The sequence below is a fragment of the Pteronotus mesoamericanus genome, unplaced genomic scaffold (assembly GCF_021234165.1).
Source record: "Pteronotus mesoamericanus isolate MK-2021 breed Mesoamerican mustached bat unplaced genomic scaffold, CSHL_Meso_final scaffold_174, whole genome shotgun sequence".
Lineage (NCBI taxonomy): Eukaryota > Metazoa > Chordata > Mammalia > Chiroptera > Mormoopidae > Pteronotus > Pteronotus mesoamericanus.
The window spans coordinates 5726542-5746136 of NW_026555309.1; the positions used below are offsets into that span (position 1 = coordinate 5726542).

At 37.1% G+C, this 19595-nt stretch overlaps 1 pseudogene; it reads right to left on the bottom strand.

The window, feature by feature from the left end:
• Nucleotides 1-10153: 10153 nt before the first annotated feature.
• Nucleotides 10154-19080, bottom strand: LOC129084123 (UPF0561 protein C2orf68 homolog; annotated as a pseudogene).
• Nucleotides 19081-19595: the final 515 nt, after the last annotated feature.

Sequence of the window (19595 nt, forward strand, 5' to 3'; positions counted from 1 at the left end):
TTACTGATATGACATACCAGATCTGTTGTGAGCAAACAATACAGTTTTGTTTCATGTTCCAATAAACATTCTCTATATTTTGTACCTTCTTTAATTTGTTTAGATTTTGGGGGACTCCATGATATTTAGTCTTGAGTTCATATTATTTTTTTAGGGGTCCCTCAAATTTTAAGGTAAAGGGAGAGCACATTCTTGGGTTATTGTAAAATTTGTTTCTTCGTATTGTGACAATAGTGTTCATATGCCTGACATCCTTATAATAATATTAAGCTCTATTTTTTAGTGTGATGTACTGTATACATTTGTATAAATGTCACAGCCTGTAATCACTTCCTTTGTCATCGACGATTAATCTAAAAAAATCGAATAATTCACTGCCCCTTGCCATTTACATATCGTCTGCTGCCATCTGCTCTTCTCAGCAGCAGTAAATGATGGGTAATTAACTCAGTGCCTTTGTCTTTCCCTTGCTGAATGTCTGACACATATAGATTTTCCTCTGTGTGCGTATGCATGCGCGCGTGTGTGTGTGTATGTGCAAGTAAGGGGAAGAGGGAGGGGATGAGAGTGAAAAAATGAATGATAGTGCAAGTATGGAAGTCAGCATAAGGTGATTTCAAGAGAAAAAGCCAAACAAAGATATTAGGTCAGAGAAAGGGCCATATCTCATGACCTTAAGTCTTCTCAAGCCAAAAGGAACTGCTAGAACAATGGCTGCTTTGCACAAGGGAAAAGGACTTTTCCAAAACCTCAGCGGTCAAGGTCAAGATGCAAAATCAAGTAAAGGCTACAAAGCTATTTGAGTCTACCAGAATGCAAAAAGATCATGCAAATGAGACTGAGTATAGGGTATTCACAACCCACATAAACCTTCTAATTGACTTCTGAACCAGTAGCCAGAATCTGTGTTTTGAGAAATGGTTATAGACAGGAAATTTCTGTTGATCTTGACTTGACATATTTTTTAAAATAGAAAGTATCAAGGGAAACTTACAAGGGCTTATAAGACTGGGGAATATATAGATATGCTTATTTTAAAGGGAAACAACATCACTAGATTGGATTTCCCCAAACTTCCTGTTAAATTATTCAGTTCTTCCTGTGCAGCCCAGCAGTGCTTTAGAAAGGAGTCCCATGCTATTCTGAAGACTTTATATATAACATTGCTCTAATAACTCTTGTTTGAAATATATATTTTATAATACATAAAAATTATCTGAAAGGTGGCTTAAAAGTAACTAAAAGATGAAATTCTTAGGAAGGTCAGAATCTGTCTTGCTCAACATGGTTTTTATGCTAAGTCAAGTCAGGCTATAGGCTAAATGACAGAAATTTGCCTTAATCATTTTCATGTGGAATTAGTAAAGTTTGTTTCAATTAGAGATGATAATATTTTTACTGTTTGTAATTTAAGCAAGCTAAATACAGCAGGTTCTTGAATAAGGTCATTTCATTCAACATCGTTCCATTATAACCTTGGTGGGGGAAAAAAAAATTGATTCCAGGCCAGGAACACTGTGTGGGATTTGCACATTCTCCCACATCTGTGTGGGTTTTCTCTGGGTCCTCTGGTTTCCTCCCACATCCCAAAGATGTGCATGTGAGGCAAATTAGCATGTCTACATTGTCCCCATTTGAGTGAGTGTGGGTGGGTGTGAGTAGCCGTGCAATGGTATAAGTGGTTGGAAAATAATGATCTTACTGATTTTTATCCATTTTTCTTAAATGTATGTAGAACTCACATTTATACTAGTTAAGTATTAGAAGTGTTTTGGGTCCTCATTTGGAAGTTTGGCGATGTTTTTATGCCTAGAAATATCTATAGAAACTCTTATTAACCCTTGTCAATTGGTATATGGTAAAATTGGTATAGTTATATGGTGTTTCACTTAAAATTGCAGTTTCCAAGAACCTATTGACAATGTTAAGTGTACTGTACAATTCTTGTTCTCAGGAAGTTTGTCATTTATATATGTAATATATAACTACGTGGGAGGAGAGAGAGATTATTAAATCAGTCAATCAGAGGATTAAGATATAGGTGTATAAGATTCGGATCTTATATTACTTAAGATTTTTGTCATGTGTGTTCTCAAGGTTTGAATAAACTTTGAACTACCTACTGAAGGGGAGTGATCAATATGGAGTCTAAAAAAGCTCTTGGGGCCCATTTCAATCTGTGTGAGACTTTCTATGTGATCCTTCTGGCATGCAATCCCAGCCCTGTGCCTCAACTTTTCTGTCTATACAATGGCTATGAAAACATTCTCTTATTTTAAAAAATAATAATTTAATAAAAAGCAATTGTTTTATATATTGAAGCACTGCATACCTAATGAAACTGTAAGGCATATGACAGTGCTCAGTCCTGGTACCTCAATAGGAATATTAATATTTCTATGAGGCATGAATGCTTAAAAACATTTATCTTTTTGCTTAATTTTGGTACTCATGGTTAATCTTTGCTTCAGCATATACCACGACTGGTCTTCTGAAGGTTAAATGATTTGTCCATAATCATAAAACAACTGGACATCACTGGAAGGCCATTGAATTGTTGAATGACATTTTCTGTATTAGTTTCGAATGACTGCCAGAGACAACTTAATACATACATTGCATGGTGAAATGGCTAAAAAAAAATACATGATTACTAAGTCACTTAAAGATTAGAAAGGAACATTACAAATATATAAAGATGGACTCCATGTCTCAGAGCTATTGTGTTAACTGTGTGAAGTACATGCACTTTATGAAACTTTAAATTTCATAAAATTTTTATGACTTACAGGTAAATTTGTCAGTATCTAATTGAGTAAGAGATTCTTGAAAGCTTTCACTGCAATTGTTAATTCAGCATCATTGTTCTCTCAGGCTGTTACGTGACCCAACCGGCTGGGAGAACAATATTGCTGAATATAATTGGCATATGTCAGCAAAATATAATTAGCACCAAGCCTCTTTATGAAATGCTCTTTTTGTTGGTTTAAAAAAGCTTAAGATTTCCTTTTGGATTAAATTATAGCTTGGATTTCTTGCTCATTTGATTTTGTTAGGTCTTGAAAAAAAGGCAAATTAATTTAAATTTTGATTCAAGAAGTATATATTGACTTCCTGGGCTGTGCAAACACTCAAGGGTTGTCTTTCCTTCAATGGGTTTTTAGTTTAATTCTAAATCTGAGGGCATTGTACAGGAAATATGGGACAGTATATTATTAAGGGTAATCACAAAATGTTTGGAATTGGTGCAATGACTGGCTCTCGGTAATTATGGCTTGGTACTTACACCAAAGGCACAGAACAAAAAATGTGTTTGAATTGTTTATCACAGCACCTCCCATATGTTAACTCCAGGGGTGTTATGGCTAATGTTGGTAATGGAGAAAATGTGTAACAAATGTCTTCTACTTCACTGTATAAAAGGACGGATATTTTGTATTTTACAAAAATACTGTTATATGTTACTTTTTTAGTGGGAATTGAAAAAACATCTGCCCAGTTGGGTTTTTGTGTGTGTGTGTGTGAGAAAAAAATAATTAAAAAATCTTTGGGACCCATGATTAGGGTGAAATGTTGTTTTAATGGACCACTGTTAATGGACATGAGATTACACTTCTAGGTGAAATGATTATTTTACCTAAGAATGCTGTGATTTTGCAGTTAAAGCCAAGTTTGCATGAATGGTCTTACCTGACCCAGCCCACAGAATCAGCAGGATGGTACTGGAGGAGTGAGGAAGAGGAGGAGACAAAGGTGTAGCCCTTTGTACTGGCCCAAACCTATGCTGGTGATGCGCGAACGCTATACTGCACAGACGTGTCGCAGTCACATCCTCATTGCCAAGGGTGTCCTGTCACATCTTTAACCTAACTTAGCCCCACACTCTGGATCCTCTCTCATTTGCTTTCTGACCCTGGTTTGGAGGTTCTTTAACACTATCCCTGCCTCTTAGGCAGTCTATCCTTTCTTTTTCTTCTCTACAGTCCTCATTTCCTTGTTTTTTTCCTGGATCCTGTGTTCCAGAATCTTGTCTTCCTTTTCTTGGTCCTCCACACAAATCATGGCTATCTGACATTTATGCTACGTATCTCAAACTGCACTATTATCCTTTACTGAACAGGGAGCATTTCAAACAGAGAAGAGCTCTGCATATAAACTAAATTTGTGGAATTGGGGAGAAAAGGTGGGTGATCGGTCTATCTATCTACATACACATAGTCCATATCAAGACCTGGAGAATATTATGCTAAATAAAATAAGCCAGTCAGAGAAAGATAAGTACCATATGATTTCACTTATATGTAGAAACTAATGAAAAAAATAAACTAAAACAAAATAAAAACAGACTAATGGATACAGAGAATAGACTGACAGCTGTCAGGGGTGGGGGGGGGTTGAGGTGAAAAATGGTAAAGAGGTTAAGTGAGAAAAAAAACCCCAAAACCTTATAGACATAGACAACAGTGCGGAACATTTTCTCTTACCAGAGGGAAAGCCGGGTAGGGGAGGTAGAAGAGGCTCAAAAGGGGATAAAAGGCGATGGAAGTAGACTTGGCATGGTGAACACACAGTACAATATACAGATGATATATTATATTGTAAAACTGTGCACCTGAAACCTATGTAACTTTATTAACCAATGTCATCCTAATAAATTCAATAAAAATTTAAAAAATTAGCTGAATTTATAAAAAGCTCTGGAAAACCATTAAAATTATCTCAATATAGACTTACTGTGGTGACCATTTCACAGTATATATAAATATCAAATCCTTATGTTGTATGCCTGAAACTAATATAATGTTATATGTCAATTCCTCAATTTAAAAAAAAATAATTATCCAAAGGAGATTTAAAGGTAAAGGCCATCAATCAATTTTGCTTTTTCCAGGATACTAATCCATAAGAAGTAATATAGACTGGGGCCAAATAAGCTCATCAGAAATAAGCAGGCTGTCACAGAGGAGTGTAACGTAGGGCAAGCTCTAGGTGGACCAAGTGATAATGAAATCTAGGCCACAAGAAAATTTGATAAATGCTAACAAAACTTCCAAAATGGGTCAATCAAAAGGATAAACGTTTGATATCACCAAAGAATTATATGCTTTGTTAAAAGGTTTTCAGCAGTTTCAATTTAAAAATAATTAGTTTACCCTGTTCATGAACATACAGTGTTTCTCAAAATCATAGTTTACATGTCATCTTTCAATGAGACAGAATGGGAAGAGAACTGAATCACAGGTGGGAGAGATGGGGGCAGGGAAAGGCATTGAATCTTGACAGGCCTGGTTTGTTCATCTGTAAAATGGGTCTGTGATTTGCAAAAACAAAGTGGAGAACTGAGGGCCATGAAGAAGCTGTCTGCATGGTCCCTAGGTATTTTTCCCCCAGTTTTAACTAGGATAACTCCAGTTGGTGTTTTCCATTTTTAACTTACCCTCCCCCCTCTTTTTTAAACCAAGGACTGCATGGCTAAAATAAATATTTGAAAACTCTTGTTCCAGATAAACTCAGGAAGTATATGGTATGGCATATAGAAGAAGATAGGCTTTGGAACAGTCAAACCTGGTCTGAATCCTAACTCTGGCTTTGACAAAGTAGGGGAAGATGAGAAAAACATATTAAGAGTTATATTTTAGATAAAAGGTCTTGATAGGGCTATGAAGGGTGGGTGTGAACGAACAGAGGCTGGAAGCAGGGAGAAAATGTAGACCATTTTGAAATAGTCTGGATATGAAATAATGTGCCCAATTCAGGCCATGGCAATAGAGACTGAACTGGAAGTGTAGATTAAAGAAACATTTGGACCTATAGGAATAAGTATTGTTGAGGTGTATGGAATATTTAGCCAAATATCTGGACATCCCATAATCCAGTCATGTTAAGACATAAAATTAAGCATCATACCATTCTTGGGTAAATTGAAAACAATAGACATCAAATCATCTTGTTTGTGTTTATGGTCGGGAGTTGAGAAAAAGTGTGAAAATAAAACTGGATTTAAAATCCTGATCAGCATCAGTGATACTTTTGGGGAACTCGCAGTGCAGTGTTTACAATGGACCTGCCAGCAAATAATATTAATGATGATAGCAGGTAAATGCCACAGTATCAGGGCTGCTAAGCAAGTCAGTTTCTGGCCTGCCTCTGTCTGTCTCTGCCTCAGTTTGTTTTTCCTTTGTCTCGGCTTCTTTATCCAGCAGGCACTCTTCATAACTTGCAGCAGCTCCAGAAGGTTACCATTCTCAATTTAGCAGTCCTATTGGAAAGCACACATCTTTCACAATAAAAGTCCCTGAAATGATTCATGTCATCCTGCTTTCTATTTTGTGCCTCTTCCTGAACCAATCACAGAGGCCCTGGGAATGGAACACACTGATTACTCGGGCCTGTGTCACGAACTGCTGAAGGCATATGATGGGTTCCAGCAGAACCACATGGACTGGAAGGAGAGGGAGGAAGATGCTCATACAGGATGCAGCCATCCTGAGAAAGGAGCAGGGATATGAAGATGGCCAAACTGACAAATGAGCTCCTTGAGAGCACAAGCAATCAGTGACTAACACATCTCTTACGGTGAGCTGGACTGCACAGGTTGAATAGGATTTCACTAAGATCTTATGGCAATATTTAGAATTGTGAACATTCCTGGTGAGGGTGGTATAATTGAACTTTAAACCTACTATCTTGTGCTGTCTATGGAAAATATAGAAGACCAAGCTTCAAATTTTACCCACATTTTTAAACACAATAAAGTTGTTCCTCCAACTACAAAGAGTGATAATATACTTCTATATACCCTGTTGCAGCCTTCATCGTTGGGTCTTGAAATTCTAAAATATGAATTAAAGATGAGATGGCATCTCTTGCACTCATAATTTTAAAAATGGGGGCACTGAGACACTCACCTCTTTGAATGGCAAGTGAAGGTAAACTTTCACAGTTGGGAAATAGAGATTTGTGTCCAGAATAAAGATTCCTGGGAGAAGGGTACACCACACTCCACTCTAAGTAAAGACTTATTGGAGGTAGGAGGATGGCACTTCTCGGAGAGTGAGCAGGGTAGAAGTAGGGAAACCAATGGGTTGCTGTAAATTTACAAGAGACTCTGTTCCTACACACACATGAAAGAAAATTCAGTGGAAAGAAGGACCTACCAAACTAAAGCTTTCTGAAGGGGAGAAGGCATCCCTTTGAATAAAATAAAACATTTTCCCTAACAAAAGGTAGAATTATTAGCCTGTTCTTAAAAATATGTAAAAATAACTCCAAAAGCAAACGGGATTATTTATTTATTTTATTCCTATTTGGCATATGATTTAAAATTTTGAGGGAAAAAAAGTATAGAGGATGATTTTATCTAATTTAATCTAAAAACCTCAACTTAAAAATAAGAAATCAAAATTAGTTAATGCTTAATAGGTCAAATGGTTTATGGCATATTATACTTGAGATAATAATGTTTTTGGATTTCAAAGTAGATTGTTGAAGTAATAAGGCAGCAATTGTAAGTGTGTTAATTTTGTATAACAATGCTTTATATTTTTATAGAGAAATTTAGATAGTTATAGAAAAGCAAGCATAGGTTTTTGCATTTAAATAATTCAAAATAGAGATAATTGGGGAGATTTTATGGGTCAATGAGTCATGTGCTCAGTGCGGCAGAAGGAGAGTCAGTTTTTACATATAGTAATTTAACTTGAAATCACACATTTGAAAACCAGTCTTTATATCTTATAAATATTATAAATAATTAGTGCCATGAAATCTACTCATTCATTTATTTTAATCATTTATTCAACAAATATTTCTAGTAACCCTTTGTGCCAGTCACTCTTCAGAGGGCTGGGGAAAGAAGAATCAATAAAATACAACCCCTGAATTGAGGAGCTCACTGTTTGTTTGTTTGTTTGTTTTTTTATTGCTATAAAATAATATTTATTGGTTAGAAAGAATACTCTCTTTGAAAAGTAACTTCTTGCCAGTATTTTCAAATACTTTGCACACTTCACTTTATTTTCACCCACATAGCAGCAACATTGAAATAAGAAAATAGAAGACTATATGACCTTTATACATTTAACGTCACAACACAACCAGTGCAGCCAGCCTGTCATTCTGGTGGCTCTGAGAAGGCAGAGGAGGCATTTACTCAGGTTTTCACTTCTAGCATCACTCCAGTCACTGGGGAAATTTGGGATGGATGCCTATGGCTGAGCATGTAAGGATTACATGACAAATACATGAAGGCAACAGGTGTACACTTCCCTTCTCATAAAACAGCAATGGAGGCTAAAATTTTGGGTGTTATGCCCCCCAACCGCCTCATCTGGTCTCGTTTCTAAATTCTATAATAAATCCAGAAAGTAGGCCATCCAGCTGTGAGAATATGGACCGCCAATGTATTTCCAGACTGGAAAAACCAAGAGCTCCAGTATGAATCTATGTCCAAGTCAGAAAATTGGTTGAAGAGCTGGAAGACTAAAATAACTGGTCCTCTGAGCTGCAGGGAAGTTGGGATGATGGCACAGCCTCCTTGACCCAAGGGGTCCTGGAGGGTAGTTAGCACTATAGGTCAAAAGGAACTTGGAGTCCAGCTGCATAAATAGAAGGCAGACTTTCTCCTTTAAAGTAGAACTCAGCCCAGGACTGACAAGGTTAAGGCCTTTAACCCTGGGCCAGCTCTGTGCGTTAGGAGCACTCTGGTTCTGTCGTAAACAGGTCCTTCTAACTTATCCATCCCACTCACCTTCCCCACATTCCTTTGTCACTCTAAGCTGTGGCTAACTGCATTTTAATAATGTACTTTAAGAGAAAAGCTGCTGAGATGGACCAGCTAGATTGATCTTGAGATCCTGATGGAGAGAAACCTCTGGGGCAGGGGGACTTGGATTTCAAGAAGTTTCAGTGCTCATGGGTTCACATAAACCCCAAATTTCAAGTCACTGGGATTAGGTTAATGTGCTGGAAAACTGCAGTGGCTTGGAACAGGATGCCTTGTGGATTTCTCAGCCCTTAGCTTAACCCTGCCTTAGGAAAAATGTTCACTTAGGTGAAAGTACTGGTATTCCTGGGATCTTTATTCCAAGGGTCTGTTCAGAGATTATAACACTCTTGGGACACAGGAAAGGAGAAAGAATGGGACAGGGGAAGAGCAGACAAGACAGGTTCGTTTCACTCTCTGTGGTGTTGTGCCATTTTTTATCTTTGCAACTAGGGTTCCAAATAGGAAATTATTGCTGTTGAATTTCCCTTTAGCAGTTCTAGACTGTTAAATCACATTTGGAGGGGCACTTTCAAGCATGTTTTGATAATTCCTCTTTAGGGATGAGGTTGAAAGCTAGAATTCTATAGTCCTAACCAAAGCAGGCGTTGCTGCAAGAAATCCTTGAAATTCAGTTTTGGCATCATCTTTCTAAGTCTCCTTATCTAGACAGTGCAAAGCAGCAGGGTATGGCAGAAACTTGAAAAAGCCGTGGAAGGGGAGGGAGGCATGCTTGCACGTCGGCCTTAGAAATAAACATCTCCCACTGTACTAATATCAGGATTACTGGGAGAGCTTGTTAGAAAGGTAGACCCCCCTAAGACCCCATTCCTCCCAAGTCCTGAGCAGCTGGAGGTGCACGGCTGCATTGGGAGGTAGGAAAGATGAAGAAAAAGATGAAGGAAAGAGCAAAGAAACAGAGGTAAAAAATAATAAATAATATTGAGGCAAACAGGAAATAAAGGGAGCAGAAGCACAGCAGAAAGGAACAAACATGGCTGATGGGGCTGGTTGGAGCAACAGTAGCCAGGTGTCCCAGGGCACAGATGAACTCAGTGAGAAAGCAGGACGCTGTTGGCATAAGGCTTCATAAACCTTGGCTCTCCTGGGAGTCCTTGCTTCTAGAACACCAAGCTAGCCAGACAAAACTCTCAAAATATCCAAATTAGGCTGGACAAATAGGCTAATATACAAGAAAGACTGGTTTCAAGGGAGGTGATCAGGCATAGTCCCCACAACATTCTTTTCCAGCAGCTCTGGGAGGTGTGTGTGTGTTTGTGTACATGTGTCTCAAGATCAGCCTGGATTGGTCCTGGCATCCCCAAAGTAGGGGTGAGCTCCCGGGGCAGTGACTCTGGCCTGGAGGGAATGCCTGCAGCTTGGTCTGTGTCAGGTATGGCGTTTTTCAATCTCCTCCTTGAAGTGCAACTTGAGGGCCTCTTGCATGGATGGGTCCTGTGTGCTGAAACCTCCTCACTCAGCCTTTCTGGATCTTCATCCTGATAACACGCTAACTGATGTGGCCTCTCCACTGTCCGCCTCATACTCTACACAGAAGAGCTGATGGCCAGAATGCTGTGGCTCCTCGCCTCCACTACAGCTGCTTTCACTGGATTCCTCACAGTCCGGGGTGTTTGGGAGGGTAGAGCCACCTCTGTGCCAGGGCAGGTGCTCTTGGGGGTCCCGCGGCCTTGTCAGCACGGGTGTGTACCGCCTCCTCACCTTCTCCTTGGCTTCCTGCTTCACCTTCTTGTCATTGTTATCCCCGGCATGCGGATTCCACTGGATGTGGTGCACGAAGCAATGGTTCATGTTCAGCCATCCGCTAGCCTTGCAGCAGAGACTCGGCACTGCATCTGGCGCAGCTTCCACCTGGAGCCCTGCGCGCGGAGCCACCGCCACCGCCACCCTAAGGCTGCTCTCCTGCCCTCACATTCTGTTTAGAGTCGGTTTTTTGTAAATACATGACTAACCTTTGTTTGCGCCTGAGAAGTTCGATTAACTTTGTTTCAAATTACAAACATTAAGATGGTTTGATCCTGACAAAATGCTACATTTTAAGAGTCAATGTGTTACGTTCTTAAGTGGATACTAGGGCTGTTTCTCCCATAGTGAGCAAAGGCAAGTTTCTCAGAGCAAGTTCTGGAGTCAAGAACACTTCTTGAGAATGTTTCACATTTGCTCTAGCGTTTCAGAAAAGCTGGACCAGGAAAATATCCATTTAACACACGTAAAACAAGAGAGTAGCTGCAAAAAGCAAACAAAAACAAAACAAAACAAAGGAACAAAAAAGGAGAGAGGAACAAAGGATTGACTATGGAAAGAATTCTAAAATAGTCAAGAGGCAGTAAGCTTAGGGTGTGAGTACTGTAGACCCAGGGATAGAAAACTTGAGAAAATGAAATTGTTAGGAGAAAACAGAAGGCAAACTAGTAAAATAGTAATAATAATAATAGCAAATTAATTTTTCACTTTTTGAGGACAAGATGAAGAAAAATTTCCAATTGTAGGTAGCATTAATTGACTGCAATATTCAGATCCTGGGAAATAAAGTCATGTTCATTTTACAGCACCATATTTAATGAGGAGATTTACATTCCATTGAATAGAGAATAAAAATAAGGAAACTCTTAAGTTTTTTTTCCAACTCTGTTGGACTCTGAGTTAATTTAGACTTTATCACATAAGTTAAATATGGTCCCCAAGTAAAAGAGAAAAACAAACACCTTCTTCCCTAACCCTCACCTCCTTTTTTTTTCTTCTTTTATGTGAAGGATGAATTCAATACATTTTATTAGGATCTCTCTGTGTGAGTTTGTACCTCTATGCCATCCTAGGGGGAATTATTACTATGCAAAGATTTAAGCCAGCAGACAGATGTCTGAAGATCTAGAATTGAAATTAAAAGGAAGTCATTTTCAGGGGGGTAATTGTGGGGACAATTACCTTTCTTTTAATGTATATCTCTTCCAGGAAAAGTAAGCACCTTGCCATGAACAGTGTGCATGATCTTTGGCTAGGAATTCCAGTTTAAGACTTGTATCATTAAAGATTTACACAGAACTTTCTAAAAGTGTTCATCTCGTGCTATGGATAATAGTGAAAAAAAAAGAAGGCAGAAATAATCTACATGCCAAATGCTGAAGAATTGACTAAATATATTATCCACACAATGCAATGTGTAATAAATAGTTGAGATAGAAAGCTATTCACACTGTACTGTTAAGTAAAACAAATGAGATTAAAATTTGTATATATATTATTTTTTGCAGTATTTTATCAAAAGTACAGAAGGAAAGGATAGAAAGAATAATATGGTAATTGTGGTTCTCTCTCTGGGTGAGGAGATTTTGAGTCTTTCATTTTAATTTTCTTCTTTTGACTTTTTTTCTTAATCTTTCCTTAGTGAATTTATATCGCCTTTGTCATAACACAAATGCATTTTAAATTTAAAGTTATATACAGTTAGTATTTAGGATGTAAAAGATACACATATTTGTTTTAGGAATTAATATACATCCATTTCTATAAAGGATATGCATTATATAAAGATAAATACTTGTAAAGACAAAGCCTATATTTTTCTCATGCCCCACCTATGCTGTCAGCCCTGTGCTTCAATGAAACTGACCTTTAGTTGTTTAAACATATTGTGCTTATTCCCATCTTAAGATCATTGCCTCAGTTAATCCCTCTGTTTTAAATATTTTGCAACATCTATGTGGTTGGCCCATTCTCATCATTAAGAATTTGGCTCCAAAGTCACCTGCATAAAGAGGAACTCTGTGGCCACCTTCCTTCAAGTGGCTTTCTCAAGTTTCTATCTCTGTTTGTTTTCTTCAGAATGTTGACCGCAGTCTGTGGTTCTCTCGCTTATTATTTGTGTGTTTGAAAAATGAGCATCTTCTCCAGAATGTAAACTTCATGAAGGCAGAAACCTTGTCAGTGATTATGGTATCTTCAAAACCTAGCACAGGCCTGACATGGAGTGAATTTGGAGTGAATTAACACTAAAAGCAAGAAAGGCAGGCATTAAGGTTTTTGTCAAAAAAGCTGGAGAACCAGTGTTCAGTGCTGGGTGAAGATAAACTTACGTTGTAGTCTAACTAATATGAATGTGTGTTATATATATTTAAATTTATATATAGATATAGGTATAGATATGGATATAACCATAGAAACTTACCTACATATACAGGCACATATCTACTTATAATTTATATATATTTAAAGTGTATGTAGATATATTTATTTATATACATTATACAAAATTTCAAGCATAAATGAAAGTAGAGAGGAGTATAATGAGTCTCCTCCATTGCTATATCAACCACTTTTAACTTTTCAACACATGGTTAATTTTGTTTCATAGACAGAACCCCTCACTTCTCCCTCTGGATTGTTTTAAAGCAAATTCCAGACATATTATTTCTTCCTGAAATTTTAATGTGTAATCAAAAATAAAACCAGCCATAATTTCAATATTGCACCTAATATGAATAATAATTCTTTAATATTTTAAGTATATAGTTTTCAAAAATTTATGTTTAAAATATTTAATCTAAAAACACCTTTCCTATAAACTCTTTCACATCCCATCTTCTATTTAAAATAACCTTTAAGTCTTAGTTTCTATGTAGTTAGGAATAGAGGCTATTTTTTTTTTAACATGGATAATTTTTTAGCTTTCAAAAGTGACCTCCTTTTCAAATTGCATAAGGGATAAGATAGCCAAACGGTCTTGTCTTATACATTTTTTTGGTGTGTTTTCCCATTTTTTAAAAATCTCTTTCTGTCTTTTCATTTTGTTAATCTTCCGTCAGATGATAAATTGCCTTCAAAGAATAAATGATCCTGAAACTCCATTCTGATGAATAGTCTGAATTTGTAAATAGTCAATAAGCATTTGTTGACTTTATTTTATTCTGGTATTTGAATATTGAGGGGTAGCATAATTTTGATAGTAATTTAGGAGTTGCTGTATAGGAGTAATCTTGATTTAGTTACAGAAGACCAATCTTGCCTTTCTTTTTTCAATAAGCTGCAGGGTTTTGTTTTGTTTTGATTTTTTTCCCCATTCTAAAACCTTAAGCTGGTCCCATTTCTTAAGGCAATTCTAGATAATGTTAAGTAATTGAGTTCATCAAGAGTTGTTAATAGGAACAAGAAACATAATCTTCACAAGTCTACAATAGCCTGGCACAAATTGGTGGCAAAACAGAAAATTCTAGTGGGTTGCTGTAAATATGGCATAACTGTGCCAGATTTCCAATTGTTAATAAATTATACTCTTGGTCTTCAAGTCAGGATGTTAAGCTGAAACATCAGCATGAATAGGCCATTCTATCATTCCCGTATTTGGTGAGTAACCTTCCCCAGCAGCAGCCAACAATATATACTAGATATCAGCTAGTGGATCCCTATGGTTGGTCTTTTTTTCTCTCTCTTCCAAATGTTGCATTCCATCTATCTAACATTGTCACACATTCATCAGCTCGCCTCAGACTAGTGGATAAAGGAGTGATGGAAACATCCCTGGAGACTTGGAGATTTGCCTCTGGTTTTGATGGGATATTATTCTCAGGATTCACACATTTATTGACCTCAATACTAGTGAGGTCAACATGACAATGCAGTGTGTATTGATTTGGTTCAATTCAGGAATTGCTCATTTATCGTTTATATTTATGTAAATAAGCACAATTCTTTCATCTTCCAATTACATGTTACTGAATTAATGTGATTAAAGATGAGGCTGAACTATGAAGCTGGACTAATGTTAACAGGGTCTTTCTTTCTGTTATAAAGTGCAAAGGAGCAATCATGTAAAATTAATATATTTCTAAGGAGGTGAATATGCATTCCAGCATCAGTTATTATAGGCTCTCTCCTTTTTCTCTCCTGTTCAAGCCAATTTCATGCTAAAATACCTTGACATAGTTTCTTTTTATTCCTTGCTTTCCTCTCTGTTCTATGTCTGCCTTTCCAAATTATATTATCTGGTAGATTTTTCTATAAATGGGAATACAATATCTTTGAGATGAACATGGTTGGCAGGGATTTAGCATCCAAAGAGTTTTGAATTGGCATGTCTGTTATTTTTATTGAAATATTTTCAGCTACTTATTTTTCTTAACACAATAATAAAAAGATAGTATATGGAGTAGGAATTACGAGTTCATACATTTGGCAACTAATCTGCCTTTTCCTAGGCCATCGCTTTGTTGTCTAAGCTTGAAATCACATTTTGGAACCAATAATATAGAAGACACACAGCTATGACCCAAAAGATAAATCCTTTTTTTTAATGGGGGAGGGGAAATTAAGTTTAGGAATGTGAAGGATTATACGGTTCTTGCTCCAATTTCTGTAACAGAACAGCTCTGGCCACTGAAGTATAAACAAACACATATGCTCTGCTTATAATTGGCTTGATATCTTGACTTTTAATACTGTTTGGTACAGAAATCATTTTACCGAAAGATGGCAATAACAAAGGGCCTTTGGTATCTGTTTCACCTCATCACTTATCCATTCAGTATAAAAATAAATTGAAAAGTGCATTCTGTAGGGCATAATTTTATGGAAAATACAGTGTGGTTGATATTGTGGTCTATTTCTTAAACTTATCAAACTATATCACTACCAGGAGACATTTACTGTGGGGACAAGAGATTCATTCCTAAGCACTCCCTTTGGCTGCCAGGTAAGGGATATTCAAGAACTGACAGCAGCATAGCATTTAAGGGCATCAGTCTGGTACAAAAAATGAATATAGAAGAGATGGAATCACTGGGCATTGAGCAGCGGGGAAGGAAATGATTTGTGCTGCCTGCTGATACATAAAGGTATATTATGCACAATAAGAACAGCTTAGCTCCCTTCGCTCCCTGGCTTCCTACACTCTAGAATTGAAGGGACATAATGTACAGGATCAGTTTATCTTACAGCAAGGCCTGGGCAATTATTTGGTATTGATTTTCTGAAAGTTTGGTTTTACATGTCAGCATTTTGTTGGCAAACTTCACAACATAATCCAATCAAGTCGGTGCAGAGATGAGTGTGGGTCGAGATAAACCCTCAGGAGTCTGTGCTCTGCATGGTCGGTAGGTCGCCCGGTATATTAAGGACGCTCCTGCCACGGCGCTGTCAGGGGAATTGCAAGCTTGGGGAATCCCTCTGCCTGATTGCGGCTCTCCTCCCAACGGTGCACTTTTGACCTCCGTATTGATTTTGTCCTCTCATCAAAAGCGCTGATGTAATCCCATGTGCTGGGATCACGCAGTGATTTGCATTTAGGAGCTGCAACTGTGCGCTGACCCCAAACCATTTCATCAGAATGAAAGTAGACCAAATGGCAGATGCGCTTCCCATAATATTAAAGTCTATTGTGCCATTTGGTAGGTTTCCTTATCATCTAGAGAGAAAAAGCATACACCACCTGGTCCAAATTTTGATTTCATTCCAACCAGAAATTGGGAAATTCTTTGAAACTTAACAGGGATCAGAATGGATTTTATTGATTTCCACATTCAGGCCAATAAATTGCATCCTTATTTGTTCAAGCGTAACAAAGTAATAAAGGTATCTGAATATAGTTTCAGAGATTCTAGTATTTTACAAAATTATTTTGTTTTTTTTTTCAGTGATTTCTTACCAATGTATATCTCATGAAGTCTCTATTCATTGACCTTCTACTTAAATATACTAAATAGAAATACCATTTAAGAATTCTCTGAGGAAAATAATAGGCGTTTCATTAAAAAATCCAATGCAATCTAAATATTGACCATTAAAGTATTTGGTTTCTCCTCCTGTCCCCCTCTTCTCTCCCCTCTTCTCCTCCCTCCTTTAAGTAATGTGGAAAACGAGGAGAAATTTCCTTTTGAGGTATAAACACCTAAAGAGAATGTCACTGGAACTCAATGTAAATTAGTTACTTGCACTGTATTCTGCTTTCCTATATTATTTTAGATCCTATTCATTCTCATTTATTAACTTCAATAAAAACATACTGAGAATTTATGTATAGGTGCTAGAAATTCAGTTATTAAAACAACAACAACAACAACAACAACAGATATGGTCCCTCATAGAATAGATAGTCCAAATGGGGATATAATTAACAAATAATTGTACAATTAAATATAAACATAATAAGGAAGTAAAAATTTATATTAACAGCTGACAGTAGAAATTGCTCTGTGAATGGAATCATAATTATTTGAAAAAGTACTGAAATGAGCTTAGTTGGGAGAGAGTGAAGATACTGAAGACTCTGAGTCTGTTTGGAGCCATTCATTGAATACATGGGGTAGGGTACGGGGTGGATTTACTGGTTGTCCTATGTAGGGAGAGAGAGAAGAGACTTAGTGCAGGTAGACCCCAAAAATGGGGAGAGAATTGTGAGGTGGTCTGGGATCCTTCAAATTTATGAAAAGCTTGACACAGTATGTTATCTGTGAAAATACTATAAAAGAGCTGCCTTTTGTGCCCAGATCAGTGAGAATTTAAATAAAGGTTGCACAGCAGGCAGAAGAGCTCTGGGATTAGCAGAAAAACATGGGAATACTCTGGATTCTTACAGGTTAGGAGCTTGGTAGCTTAAGCCAATAGTCTGTAGTTTCTTTTTCTCTTCTTTTTTTCTTTTTAAATAAGACTTCAGTAACTGCTGTAACTTATCGAGTATATGAAAGAGCATAACAGGGGTTCTAGTTTAGATTGGGGTGAGAGTGGCTTTAGACAAGACCTCTTGGTTTTTCTAGACCTTGAGGACACGTGATTTCATTTCAAAAGAAGAAAATAATTGCAAAAAACATGTTTATAAAAATGTCAAATTAGGAACTACTGATTATAATTTAGATTGCATAGTAAATGTATAGTTTATATTGTGCTTCAATGCAAATTGTGTTAATAAACCCTTAAAGTGATCTTCTGAAAAATTAAGGATATGACCATTGACATTAAGACAGTCACTTGCTAGAGGCCAACCAATAGTAAGGAGCAGAGGCAGAACTTGAATCCAGACCTTCTCCCTGAAAACTCTGTGCTCTTTCCATTAACTTTGTAATACAGTATTTGAAGTTGTTTGAAAGCATTCCCCAGTATTTTTTCCTTTAAATAGCTATCTATTTCAATAAAAAATAGTACTCAATGGATGTATTGAATACACTGAAGTTTACTTCTAAAGACTCTGTAATTGTGGCTTCTAGAGGATTGAAAGTGGTTTCAGATGGACTGCCCCATATGCTTCTCGTTGATCTGGAAACAGCAAGAGATGGGATGGATTTTTATTAGGGCCATGGGAGATCCTTTAAATTCCTACCTTTAGAAGACAGCTTTGGGGGAGGGGGTGTGACAATAGACTTGTGGCTGAGATAAGCTTCTACAGTGTCATTAAATAATCTCCATGGTGTTGACTTTTGTCTTGGGGGAGAGTGGTTTAGTATGCCTTTGACTAATCCCCTGTCTCTTCCATCATAGTCCTGTGATTAATATTTTATGGCATGGACTGAGTTCTATGAATCACAATCGACAACATGATTGTACTTATTAATCATTATTTAAATCAATTATTAGATAACAGATAATCGAGTGGACTGTCCTTTATATAAGTAAGGATGCTGATTAACCAAGTTTTTGACATGTTCATTGCTCATTTATTATCATTCATTATCTGTAATTTAGTTAGGGGACAAGTCACTGAACTTGGATTCTAAAGCTCAAAGTTTAAAACCCAGCTTCACCACTTTATCAGAGGTCTGACCCCAGGTGAGCTATTTAACCTTTCTAGATTCCAGGTTCATCATCGATAGAAGGAGGTTAATGATACTTAACTTACAAAATTCTTTTCAGGATGAAATTAGATTTCAAATATTAAGTAAACTAATGCATAGCTTTTTTTTTTTGCTTTTTGTTTTATTCATTTGGAAGATATGTAGAACGAATTAGCAGTGCAGTATGGATTGGGCAGATCAAAAGAGAATGTTATTTGTATCTCCTGTTAGCGTCGAGATATTTAAGCCCAGATTCTGGGATGAAAGTCATCTGCATATGGACGTTGTGGTCTTTTCCTTTTCTCTGAGCTTTCTTGGTGCCACTTGGTTATATCCTCTTTTGAAGGAGTTAAAAGTTTGGATTAGAAATGAAAGGTAGAACCTATGATTTCAAGGCCCAGGTCTTTGTAATTTATTTAATGCCATGTATTCCTAACCTTCTTTTACATTAAATTCACTCCGAGTGTTCTTCAGAAAAATCAAAGTCCGTGAGTGCAACTTTGAGAGTGAGGGGATGGCGTAATCTAACTGCTTCGTCATGGTAGGAAATACTTGCAAGAAAAATGTGGGTTTTTATTCAGAAGCACAGATTTCAATTCCTCCTCTAGGAGCTCTCTAGGGTGCCTTGAAGCTACTCATGCTGTATGTAAGCCAGGTATACGCAGTCCTTATTTCCAATGACGATAACTTTGGGAAACGTTTCAGGGTGTTCCACTTCGGATTGCCTCATCTTAGATATTGATTGTAACAGATAACAATAGTGATAGGTTGTAAGTAGTTTAGAGGCTGGAATCAATGACATTTAGGCCAAGAAAGATGAACCTTTTTAAGTGTTCATGATATTCCTGTACTGTCCTTTTGTAACAGATAATTTGTTTTATTTTCAATTTAGAACTCCCTTACATGTTGATTTCATCTGTCTCTCCTAGATTCATTTACGAGGAAGATAAAATGTTCATAAAACTATTTTTCAGCTTGCAAAACATTACTTTTGACAACCAGGTGTCTGATGAGTACATTTTTGATGTTGCTGCTAAGAAGTATGGGCCATGTCT